Genomic DNA, 13,620 nt, shown 5'->3' on the forward strand with positions numbered 1-13,620 from the left:
AAAACAATTCTAAGCTATTATAGATCGTGTTTCATTTAAAAGCATATAATTTGATGATGATTTTAATGATGCTGCGAGATAATAGTCTATTTGTCATTACAATTATTATTCAATTAAGATAAACGAGTTTACAGAAGATGATGTGATTATAAATCAATTAGATTAATTCTTAGTTTAAATATTTAAACTGAAGTTGTTAGCCATTCACTTAGTGTGTTGTGTAGGCTATTTCATAACATAGACATATCTCTTTATTTATTTATTTTAAATTGGGCCATTATAGACCACAACATACCAGAATTTTAATGTCACTAGATTTTGACCTGCACGTTATTCATGTCAAACCAAATCAATCACCTCTTGATGCAAATATTTCACGATTTTCAGATCACATGCCTCTTTTGACATAGACTAATAATCAGAGGATATAGGTGTCTGGTGACATTAAACAAACTTGAGGGGAAATCCATGGCTTTGTGTCGCCCTTTTGTCTCACGCACGTCCTGTAAAATCAGTAGTAATCAGAAACATCTTAATCATTTTTTTAAGGAGCCAACTGCCCACATGTCCGAGTCTGTCCGAGAGGAGCAAAGGAACCAATTCGGTTCATTAGTGGTGAAAAGGAGGAGAGCATGGAGGAGGGAGAGGAGGGAGGGTGCGAGGAAGAGAGATGTGTGCTATATCCTGAGCAATCTATCTAGCTGGTGCTGAGGGTTAATAGCTGCTGCCAAAGATAAGTGAATTATAAGCTGTTGCTTGCACCTTCACAAAATCTATTGGCAAATTGCCTCGTCACACAACGAGGGTGTGAAAATAATATTTTTGATAATTTAAGAGTGGGTCTCTTCTTATTTCTGGAAAATATCAAGCAAGATTCGTAGGTTATCTCATCATTGACATGTTATCTTTTTTCCCCCCTCTTAGGTGAAACAGACCAAGAAGTGCATGTTGTGATTATTATTATTTTTATTAGATTTTTTTAATTTTATATTATTTTTTGTCTGTTCTGTTGAGATTGCAAATATCTCTCTGATCTGCCCCAGAACTCACAATGTTTTTTTTTGCACACGCGGTTTCAAGTCGTTTATTAGAACTTAACCCCTGATTACACGCACCGAGGCGATTCAAATCTGATTATCAAATTAGGAGACTTTGAGACAAATCCTCTTAGATCTGATACTGTTGACTGGAGAGGGAAAATGGATCCCCACACCCGTCACGTAGGTATAACGATGCTGTCCTGAAAGGGGGTTTTAAACCGTATTTGACAACAAATGCAGCTGCCCCCGCTATTTCAGAAGATATTAGAGGGAAAATGAATGCAAATCTGTGTGCAGGGGCCATCTGGACGTGGAGAGAGGGAGTCAGCTGCTCCACGCACGGATAGGAGGCTGAATCCGTCTCGGCTCATTCTGTGGGATCATCTGCGTGGTGGGCTTATACCGTGGAAAATGCGCTCTCCATCATTAGGTGAATGTTAGCATGACACGTTCAAAAATAAAAGAAATGTTGATCCCCCTGTTTGTTTTTTAGTGAATATATATGCATGAACAACTTTTAACATGCGTGTTTGTCACATTTTTTAAATGTGCTATTTTCTGGGTTTACATAGCCTAGATTAACTATTTTGTGTGGCTTTTTCTGCCTTTATTGATAGTGTAGTAGATTGACAGGAGATGGGGAGTGACACGCAGCAAAGGTCGTCGGGAGCGGGATTCAAACCCGCGACATGCTGTCTGTCTTGCAGCCTATAGGTGCCCGGTGCCCGGTACCCGGCTCGCTGGCAGCGATCCGGGTATACCTAGATTAACTCTTATATTATGCTGAAGGTAAGTGGGGTGTCTGTGAGGATGAAACAAGTGCAAACTGTTGTTTGCTCGCTCCCTGCGTGTTGACCGTATACTGCCAAGGCGGCCCTTTATGTCATTTTAATGACCGGTTAATGTCACACAGGCCTATTATCTTATACCATTCAATGGACGCAGTGAATGAACCCCCCATAGTAGTCAGTGTCTGCTGATATAAAAACCAAAGTCGTCAGGATTCTCTCAATAAAAAACGCACACTGACTTTGTATGAGAGAGACCTCCCGTCTGGCTGCTTCATCCTCCGTATTGAGGAGAGGGTGACGTCTTCTTTTTTTTTTCTTTTCTTTTTTTTCGCTTTTTCTTTTCTTTTTTTTTGTGTGCGAATTTACGGCGCGAGGCCCTCATGATCTCCCTCCATTTGCATGTAAATGGCGACATCAGCCTGTGCGCGTGGGGCGCGTGCCACGGGCCAGCGGGCCTCCCACATGTCAGAGGCAAAAAGTCAATCAGCCAGGCCGCTGGCCAGCTGTCCATCCATGGACTCTCTATCATTATGTTTCACCTGCGTTGTTTTTTAAATAGGTCGACTAGCAAAGAGAAAATCATTATTAAATAATAGTAATGATAGTAGTAGTAATAATAATAACAATAATAATATTAATAAAAACAATATTATTATTAATAATAATAATTCATAATAATAGGCTAGGCCTAATTATAATAAACTTTATAAGAATCCATCAACAATTTCACTTTATTCGGTGGTTGTATAGTAATAGTTTATTTTTTGCTGTTAAATATTAAACAAATAATTAAATTATGCACTATTTCCAAATTGTAAGGACCTAAAAACATTCGTTCTTATGTTACTTTAAATTAATGTAAAACTCATATTATTTCAACTATCAAATTGTTTAGGAGTCTTGCTTTAAGCGAAATGGATTTTTTTTTCTCTTTCTTTTTTGTATGGATGCTTGATTGCGTAAAGAATTGTGCCCTACGTTAATTGTTTGTCTCTTTGGGTTGTTAGCCTACTCTTAATTAATTGGTTATATTTAGCGTTGTGATCACTTGTAGCTCTTTTCAAAAATATAGATTAAGTTTAGGTCAAATAAGGTTAACAACATATTAGGCTACACATGTCTATGGGAGAATTCGGATTAATGCCTGATTTTTATTTAATTTTAATTCATAAATATGGAATTTTGTATAATAAAAAACGTGCTCTGAAAGCCTATATAAGCAAATATCGATTCACAGTTTTGCCCCAATTAACACACGTTAAATATTAGATATATATAATTCAAGCGCAATTCAAGTGCTAACATGGATTAAGTGTTATTGTTTCCTAAATGATCGGAGTGTAATATCAATGACCTGAAAGATACAAAAGTTAGATCAATCATGAGGGGGGGAGGGGGGGTATTCGTGTCAAATCGTTACCGCTGATAGACGGACAGCGCCCCTCTTTGGTTAAAGTATAGAGATCATTGTGTCGATATGAAAAAATATATATGATATGTGAAAATAGCAGATCTACAAGCTCACAACACCTTGCAACGCACGTGAGGCGTTGTGAGCTTGTAGATCGTCTATTTTCACAATTTTTGCCTCTTTCTTATATTATTTGACAATTTGGCCAACGTTTTATAGTATAGTTTGTTGATTACTTTTGATGCAGTAATGGTCTTTTTCTTTTCTTACGTTTATTTCTTCTTCTTACAAGTTCTTCAATTGTCACTTCACTATCATCAGGGGACCCCCCTCCCCCCCAAAAAAAAATCATGTCGGGGACCCCCCGGAGGTCCAGACCCACAATTTGAGAACCAATGATCAAAAATACAAGAAATCTCAATATAGGCTTTATTTACCCCCCAAAATGGGCTAAGAATTTGAATACGTATATGCGAAATTATTTTTAGATGACCAAACTCACGTTATCATATAGGCTATTCGGGTGACACATGGATAAATGTTATATATTTCTTGCAAATAACATTTATATGGAGTTCTCAATCTCTTTGTATATTCTGAGGATTAAAGGAGCGTGGGTAGTGATATTCTTTTTCAGAAATCAGCGACCAGATGCGCAAAAAACAACAATGTACCATGTAACAATACATTATTATTATCATTATTATCCGTGTTTTGTTGTGTATATTTGTATTATTATTATTATTAGTATCATTCATATTCTTGTTATTTTGTGTATATTTGTATTCTTATTTTCAAACTTTTTATTGCCACCACTATCCCTGTTTATGAGAGGAAGAAAAAAACGACTTGTTTATTTTGTATATGTATACTGTAAATAAATAGCTTGATGAATCATACATCCATGCATGGTGTTGGTGTTGGTGTGTGTGTGTGTGTGTGTGTGTGTGTGTGTGTGTGTGTGTGTGTGTGTGTGTGTGTGTGTGTGTGTGTGTGTGTGTGTGCGTTCGTGTGTGCGTTCGTGTGTGTGTGTGTGCGTGTGTGTGTGTGTGTGTGTGTGTGTGTGTGTGTGTGTGTGTGTGTGTGTGTGTGTGTGTGTGTGTGTGTGTGTGTGTGTGTGTGTGTGTGTGCGTGTATGTGCGTGTATGTGTGCTTGTGTAAATAGTGAAAATAGCCATCATGGTATTGAAACTATGCCCTGTTTCTTTTCTTTTTTGTCTTTGTTTATGTTCTTTTTTTCTTTTTTCCAAATAATTCCTTTATGTCTGCCTTATTTTTTGGAAAAACATATATTAATGTAATAAACAATTGTGAAAATAGCTGATCTACAAGCTCACAATACCTCACGTTGCGAGGTGTTGTGAGCTTGTAGATCCGCTATATTTTCACAATATGTGTGTGTGTGTGTGGATGTGTGACCTCACGTGTCGTCACTGGCTCCAGTCAGAGGAGTCCTCGTGTTAATTGTGTTCAGTGGTGAGTTCTGTCAAGGGCATTGCCCGCGCGCACAATTTGCATTTCCATTCTGCTGTGGAAATGATGAGAGAGTTTCTGCGCGGTTTAGAGCCTCGCGGCGCAGTCTGTGGGCGAATTACATTTAAAGGAGGCGAGAGAAATTAAATAAGAAACCGAGACCACTTCAGGGCTATTAACATCTAAAATATCCCCTGGAAATTTAGACCAAAATACACATGACCAACCATACCCCAGGATACCATCATCATTCGCTCTAAAAGCCAGTCTTCATTGTGTCTATCACTGCCTTTGTATAATAAGGCCTATCTGAAAAACAAGTTGTCAACGCATCATATGTTGCTGTGTTGTTGATGGATACACACATATATATATATATATATATATATATATATATATATATATATATATATATATATATATATATATATATATATATATATATATATATATATATATATATATATATATATATATATATATATATATATATATATATATATATACATATATATATATATTATACATATATATATATACACACACTATAATGCTACTATAACATCTATCTATATACTTATATCTATAATGTGTGTGTGTGTGTGTGTGTGTGTGTGTGTGTGTGTGTGTGTGTGTGTGTGTGTGTGTGTGTGTGTGTTGATTTAAAGCCTATACCCTTAAGCGCATGTTAGCGAAACAATTGTTAGTGTAACAATGAGTGGCAGAATCTGTCATCAAAGTATACATTCATGAACTGACCGTGTGACATGGTCAAATGAACGTGATATTGTGCGTTCCTTGAAACTGAGATAAGTGGTCTTGTGTCATTTTTAACGTCAGTATTGTACTGTAACTGCATGACCACAACAGAGAGAAACCTACTGTAGGTCTCAGCACTCAGGAGAACTTTCATTTGCTCACTGAACCCTCTGATCTAGCTATTGCCAACCTATGGTGATATTGCCCCACCTACAGGAGTCCTTGAAATTCTCAAGAATATTTGTCTCAAGATATTGGCTGCACATGTGTATTGTTGCAACTGTGTTGGATTCAGTGAGATTACCAATTCTAAAGTTGATACAGGCATGAAGGCAAGGTATACGTTGGCATGGCGTCTCATTTATCACATCCTAAGTGCAATTCATTAACAGCCTGCTAATACATTCTGGCATTAGTGGAAGATCCTTATGAATATTGAACTGTGCTACTATTAACAGAAATGTTAATTATGATGTCAAGACAGAGTGGGGGAGTCAAGGTGAAAGCAGCACAGCAATAGCTAAAAATAATCCATGGCAGCCAGAGTATAACATTCTTCTGCAGAGGAGTGCTACTGGCAAGGGACCTTTTTGCTGCAACAAAGAGGTGGAAGAGAGGAAGTAAATGAATTAGAGAACAAGCCAAATTTGTGTCTTTGTTTCATCCGCACTCGTCCTGTCCTTATTTTTTCCAACCTCTCCCTCTTCTAGGTATTGGAAGTGGTGCAAATTGTATAATGCTGGTCTTTGTTCTACAGAGTCAAGCCACATGAATAGCCGTCCTGAGCGCACACAAAAACACACTGACAAACTGATCATCTTAAAAAAGCAACGCCCTGCTGCTCACTTGGCCTACTTTCCACGGCAGCACTGGGACGTGGGAAGAGGAATAGAATTCAGGGGAGGATGTTCTTGCACTCTGGGAGACATTCAGGATAGCAAGTGTGATGCACATAAACATAGCCTTTGCATTGTCAACCTTAGACCGCATTTGCCCCAGATAACTAGTCCCTGTGCTAGACTATTCTCTTTGACTTTGCAATTGAAATCCTGAGAAGATTATGCCAGAGCTAAAAGAGGCAAACTCCGGGGTGGGATTTCAATATTCAATTCCTGTTGGATTTTATAGCATTATGACATATAGTACGCCATCTGTTATCCTCCCTGTCTCTAACTCTATGTCTGCCCAAGTGAAGTATATTGCTGTCAACGTCATTACATGTGCTCCGTGGTTTCTGTTGAATATTGGCAACTATGAAGCTGCCAATATTCTTTTCTAATGCACTCTTTAAAAATATAGTACTCACATATATGTCTGGGCATAAGGCTTTCTTGCACATAGAAGACAGGTAGATCTTCCATTATCTAGAAGGCGCACTGAAGTAACCACTCCTAACTTTTTCTAAACAGACTCTCCCAAGCTCCATCTAATCTGGGGTTTCTACGTACACCGCCTAACCAAATGTCGACATCTGTGAGGGTGCTCATCAAGAAAAGCCCCTCCGAGAAACAGGGGATAATAATCTTAGTTCCCCTCACCTTCAGCTTGCCCACAGGGGTTTGATAAGGAGATGAAGAAATCCTATGTAAACATGCCAAGTCAAATTTTTACTATAAATGTGACAAGGAGGCAGAGGGCAACCTCGGTGCATCTCTATTACTCTAGTTTTCAGCACCCCCTGGATGTAAACAATTGAGGTATTCAGCCCATGGTTTGAGCACTGACTCGCCGTACACAATTTACATCTTCGTGAGCCGTTTTCAGCCACAACAGTACTTTACGCTTAGTGCAACGTGAAATGTCCTCAGAAGTCTACACAACACCCATATACGAGGACCGCATAGCTTCCACGGAAGTGAGTTTTGCTCTCTGGAGAAACCTACAAAGTTTGAGCATCTGTTCCATCATGTAGTCTTTGTTGAGAAATTAAATATTGAACTGATCTAGTGTACCATGAATGTTTCACTCACATAGTGATTAGTTAGACTGGAGAGGCAAGAGATTGCAGCCCTGTACACTCCACTTTAATTTACTGTATTTGTTGTTCTGTGCCTTTATGTGTTTTTCATATCAGATTGTATTGTTGTTGCTGCTGATGTTCTTTAATGTTGTTTTAATTGGGTTTTACATACATGTATAAGTCACACGACACACATAAGCACAAATGTGCAATGTGCATGCACATGTGCACACACATGCGTGCATGCATACTCACACAAATATAGCATGCAGTGAGTGTGAGTGCAGGCAGTTTTTATACAAATTGTATGTTAAAAAATAAACAATCCACACCAACAGCACATAAGCTCTGAATTCAGTAATCTTCCTAAATTGCGGGTGAACATTATCTCAACATAAAGCACTCAGAAGAAGTCTTGAATATAATACAAATTTCAACCTTTTCTTTTGCGTTGCACTTTGCACCAAGTCAGCTGCCATCTCAGTAGAGAGAAAGCTTTATCCCATTTTAGTGACATTAACATTTTGGGTTAGAGAAGCAGACCTAGGTAACATGCAAGCAGGAGAAGAAAAACGGTATCATCACAGAGATCATAAAATGGTGTCGTGAGTAGTCTTTTGTCCGGGACCATAGGAGAGTTCTGTTGCTAAAGGGAAGGACAAAAGCAGAAGGCGCCACGGGTATAAGGTTCCCCTGAGCAACAATGCTGAAAGTTTCAACTTGCAGCACATGGGTGTAACTTTAACTGGAATACTGTGGATCAAAGACTCACAAACAAAGTGGGTGGAAATGCTGGAGGAGTGTCTGTGTTTGAGTAAAGGACAGGTTCACTCGAGAGAAAGAGGGAGAGACCATTTATGAAACACAGACTAAGCAATCATGCTTAATTACTGACTCCATGTTTTGTGAGCACCATGGGTGACAAAACTCATTTGACAACGCTGATACACAACAAAATCCTAAGTGTCAATTTTACTCTGAAAATGTAGACATGGACCCGTAAGGGTCAATTTTACAGGTCCATTTGGGTAGATTTTTACGCTGTCCGAGTGAAATTAACATTGAGGATATTGCTGTGTATGTATTATAATGTACACTTAATTTGGGGAGGCAGCAAGACTGCAGCAATTTAACCTTATTAAATTATAAAAGGAAATGAACTTTGACCAATAAAAATATCTCATGTTCCCCTTTGATGCATCCAATGAGCTGCAATGACTTTAAACAGAGACATGCTGGTGTGTGTGCATGCACATGCACTCGCACACACACACACACACACACACACACACACACACACACACACACACACACACACACACACCTCAAACATGAATTCCCTATACTCTCTTTGTATACCGTCTCGTAGAAGGTGGAAGAATTTGCAAATGTTATTGTGTCTGGGTTCTTACAAAAAGCTACGAGACACATCGCCTTGAAATGTGATGGGCTTAAGGCAACACATCAGGTTAGACCAGTGGATGTATAACCTTTACACTGCAGTTGAACCTGCGCATACAAGTGTTATGAAAGGTCCCCCTGGCTCTCTGCTCTCTCTTCTGACATGGATTTGAAGACTTGCCACTTTATTAGCTGCTAAGCCCCCTATGCTTGTTCTATATAGTGGAGGCCTATGTTATGAGCCAGGTTCTCATTGTCTGGCGTTATTAGAGGAAGAGTCTGCAGCACTCTCCAATTCCCCCCTTGAGAATCACTCTGACTGTTTGAAGGGAAGCTACAAGTGCAATTTAACCCATCTTATTTACAATATGATCTGTAACAGGGACATCATTACAGAAAGGATTCACATCTAATATTATTTCCTCAATGGGTAGCTGGGCTTTTTGTCCCTGTTGTCATTTACTCTGCAGAGTGCATTGCCTGATTTATACTTAGTTGTGCCTGTATCGCACACCAAAAATAGCAGATCTACAAGCTTACGTGTCTCGGGCTTATGTTGTTTGATGTCCAAAATTACACCTTCCACTGGAACACTGGAGACATGGAGAGGTAGAGCAAACTTCACAGTATAATTGTCAACTGACTTGTGTCAGTTTGCATCAATAGTTTCAACATGCATATATATATTTTAAAGACAGAGAGTATTTTTCCTAATTGTGATTTTATTTTTATCTTTATGAAGCAGCAACTTATCAACAGAGGTTCAGTTTGAGGAAATACAAACAGTGACTTTATGTCTAACACTTATCATAGCCACCCACGGATTTTCCAGATATGGAAATATTCTGCTGGCTTTGAATAATAAGTGACATAGTGCCATCTAGTGTGCAAGTTTGCACACTGAAGGAGAAAGTCCCTTTCACTGCATGTATGGAAGACATTGGTATGGAACCTTATGAAGGAAGCACAATTCAAACAAAGTAGGTGAAAAAAGACAGTGTTGCTGGTGGCTTCTCATGTGTGTGTGTGTGTGTCTGTCCATCTATAGATGTGTGGTGTAAGAACACTGAATGACCACACAGGCAATTCTTGCCCAGGGGGAAAATAAACCATCAGTCTGGGGTTTGTCTCAGAAGCTTTACAGTATGTCTTTCTTTGACAACGCTCAGTTGTGGAAAGCCACAAGGATACTCTCCTTCAGACAATGAGACAATGTTGCAGGCGATGCATGCAAATTGTACCCGTCTAAATTACAAAGACATGCACGAAGCTCAAATCACCAGGCCTAATATCTCACTCATCGGTCCTCATGGCTCTGCAGGCTGCCAGAAGAGGCTATAGAGACAACAGAGGATACATAATAAGAAAAAAAACACAGGAGCCAAACAAGAGTGCTGAATAATTGATTGTGTTTGTCTTTGCTGTGTGTGTGTGTGTGTGTGTGTGTGTGTGTGTGTGTGTGTGTGTGTGTGTGTGTGTGTGTGTGTGTGTGTGTGTGTGTGTGTGTGTGTGTGTGTGTGTGTGTGTGTGTGTGTGTGTGTGCGCGTACGTGCATGTATGTGTTTGTGTGCATGCATGCGCACGTGCATGTGTGTGTGTGATTTAAGACTGAGATGCTGGACAGAGCGCATGCCCCAGAGCAGGTCAGATGCCTCCAATGGCCAATGGTTTGTATTGGAAACTAAGTGACTAACCAAATTTGGGGGATGGGTAGATTTGAATGGATGGATGGATGTGCAATTCGTGTGTGTGTGTGTGTGTGTGTGTGTGTGTGTGTGTGTGTGTGTGTGTGTGTGTGTGTGTGTGTGTGTGTGTGTGTGTGCATGTGTTTGTGCATGTACAGTGTGCACACACCTGTATGCACGTGCAGGTGAGAGCAGTGAGAGTGAGAGTGATTGTGGGCATGTGCATTTATGTGCAGGCCTGTGTTTTAGCTGATTGAGGGACATGAGCAGATAATAGTGTTTAAAAAAATCAATCTGTAGAACTGAGCAAGCACCCAGACCTATGCATTGTTTTTGTGCTCACTTTTGCAAGACTAGGAGCAAAGGATGTCAGGGAAAACAGGCGCTTGTTGTTAAAGAGCTCAGGAATAGCTGTGTTGTAAGCTGTTAAAAAAGTCAATATACCTTCATTTTGTCTGTGCTGGTAATGAGCCATATTTTCTCAGGAAAATGGCTGCTTCTCCGGAGGCACCGTGTCTACTCAATGTGGCCCTGATCCTGAATAAAACAGAAGGCTCACCAATCAATCTCTCCAGGTTGCCCACAGCCAGAGAAAGCAGCTGCACCACATGTTTGCCTTGCGCGATAGCGACAAGTTAACATACGGGCAGTACAGTAACCATCCACAAGCAGCCTCTAGCTGTCTTATAATGAATTCCCACAGGGATGGGGAACTATCAGAGTCAGTGGTGTTACTGGAGGCTCGGAATAAAGTCAACACCTCTCCTTATACCTGATGAAGCAATGGTGCAGCAGAACACACAGCACACACAACCCCACACAACAGTGAAGCTGCACAAATGTGGGAGAATAACAGTGTATGCAACAATTAAGCGGTGAAAAATCACAAACCAGGTTGGAGTCAATGGTTCCCTTTTGGTGGTGTTCAACACAATCTTTCCCATATTCCGAGTGCTTAGTTCAGACAAGGCAGTGATTTTCTACCCTCTGAAGTAAATGGGTTATTAGTACAAGAAAGGAGCCCTTCGTTTTATACAGCAGAGAACAATTTTTGGTGCCATAAAAGAAACGTTAGAATTGTACTCCGTAAATTGTTCTCAAACGGCACTTCCCATGTTCATTTAAATGTAGGAAATGTTCCAGATAAGCTATTTATGCTAAAGTATTTTCTTTTTTTAATCATGAGATTTAATTCCCCAGTATGATGGGGAATCAAATCTTGGCCTTAGCCTTAAAGCGTTTCACATACATGTTGGTATGTGTCTGTATTGTGGAATTGCCAAAACACCACTGATTTCACCACAAAAAAATGAAAAAATATATATTTTAAAGAAAATAATGTCCCCCTAAAAGGAAGTATGGTATTTATACAGACTTCTCCTTATTGGCACAGTCACAGACTTGCTTTGTGTCATTGATTGTAGTGTCTAGGTCTTGCATTTCTACATATTTTGTTCCCACGTCTATTTTTCTAGGTTCTATGTTTCTGTTTGTAATCATCCATATCATGTTCTCCAGTCAGTCCTGGTTGAGTCATTTAGTCTGTGTCACATCAAATGTAACATGCCCATACATACGTATGGTAAGGGGGGCGTGGGCGTCACAAATGTAACTGCCCATATGGACAATATTCATGACTCATGAATCTAGGTACTCATGTTTGAGAGTTGTGTACAATTGCGCACATCGTTTGCCCAGCGGCTTTAAGGCTGCCCTCACCACCTTGACCGAGGAACTCCCACAAGATGCTAGATTTAATTTGGATCAAACTCACTTGAGTTTCGAAGTTGGATACAGTGATTAACTGCTGGCCAAAAAGGCCAGCTTAGTGGCCTTGTGGTTAGAGTCTGCCATTAGACTCGGAGGTCGGAGTTCAATCCTCCGCCGTGTCATACTATTAAAAAAAGGGGTACCCAATGCCTCCCTGCTTGGCTCTCAGCATCAAGGGTTGGATTGGGGGTAAGTCCCTGTGACATTCTAGTGTCATGTCCAGGGGGTGTACTTGTAAATCATGCTACGGAAACGGAAGATAGTCTCCTGACCTATGGGCCACATGGCTCGGGAACCATTGGTTCCCAAGGCTACTTACTTATGAGGCAAAAAAAGAAGAAGGTCAATACAGAAGCGGGGAGCGTTAATGAACAGAGCAGCAATGCCCACACAAGCTCATACACAAAATGGGTATTATGAAAAGTCATTTGAATTCGTCCTTTGGTATGATCAAAATATGTGTTTTGAAACATGTGGGAAGGTGCTGGTGTAGCTTCTACAGTACAATCAGTCGCTAAATCGAGTGGTACTGAGTGCCGAACCTCAAATGAACAAACAATACTAGGTCCAAACCTAGTATATGGCTAGACCACGGTGGAAATACGTTTTTTAACTTTATTTTTTTTTTCAATTCATGACTTCAAATATTTCTCTTTCCTTAATTTGTATGAAGTCAAATTCCTTCATGATCACACTTCTGAATCAAGAATTCAAAATCACCTGTAATTCATGATAATGAATACATGTAGAACAACAACATGCAATCTACATTTCTTTATTCTAAACTTCATATTGAATTAATATTCAACATACATGTCACTGATTAATTTAGATTGTTAAGGTGCAGCTTTTACAATTATCTTCCACTCAGCTATGGTATCTTATGTGTGAGGAGTCATTGCACCACATGTCTTCTTTATTTGAGAGTTCATACTTTCGCTCAGCCACTTTTAGATGAAAATCTACAACTTCCACTACATTTATGAACATTGCAGTCACTACTAGTTGAAAAGAATGTGATTTTTCCGCAAACTGTAAAATAAATTAATCAAAGGCAGCATACCTGGACCACCACCTAATGGTTTAACCTGTGTTACATACTGTAATGAATTCAATGCTTCCAATTATTGACATACTAGACATCAGACCTAAAATACCATTGATTTACTGTTGGTAAAACAAATAAACCACAATAGTTTCTTGCTTGCATTTAGCAATGTATCAGCACAAACTTACCATGTTTTCATCAGTATTGTATGCCGTAGTTTCTTATTGTATTGTCTGCATTCAAACACTTGGTTGATGCATGGGTCATTGGGATATGCATACA

General features: G+C 39.5%; 1 protein-coding gene across 1 annotated transcript in view; it reads left to right on the forward strand.

Moving 5' to 3' along the window:
• LOC311059283 (methylated-DNA--protein-cysteine methyltransferase-like) overlaps nt 1-1,354 on the forward strand; it is a 113,978-nt gene extending 112,624 nt beyond the window's left edge. Inside the window, exon 6 of the mRNA XM_084077063.1 lies at nt 1,338-1,354. The gene's annotated coding sequence lies outside the window, so the exon portion shown is untranslated. The remainder of the gene's footprint in view (nt 1-1,337) is intronic.
• Nucleotides 1,355-13,620: the final 12,266 nt, after the last annotated feature.

This window comes from Gymnoscopelus microlampas (genome assembly GCF_963454915.1).
Source record: "Gymnoscopelus microlampas genome assembly, chromosome: 13".
Lineage (NCBI taxonomy): Eukaryota > Metazoa > Chordata > Actinopteri > Myctophiformes > Myctophidae > Gymnoscopelus > Gymnoscopelus microlampas.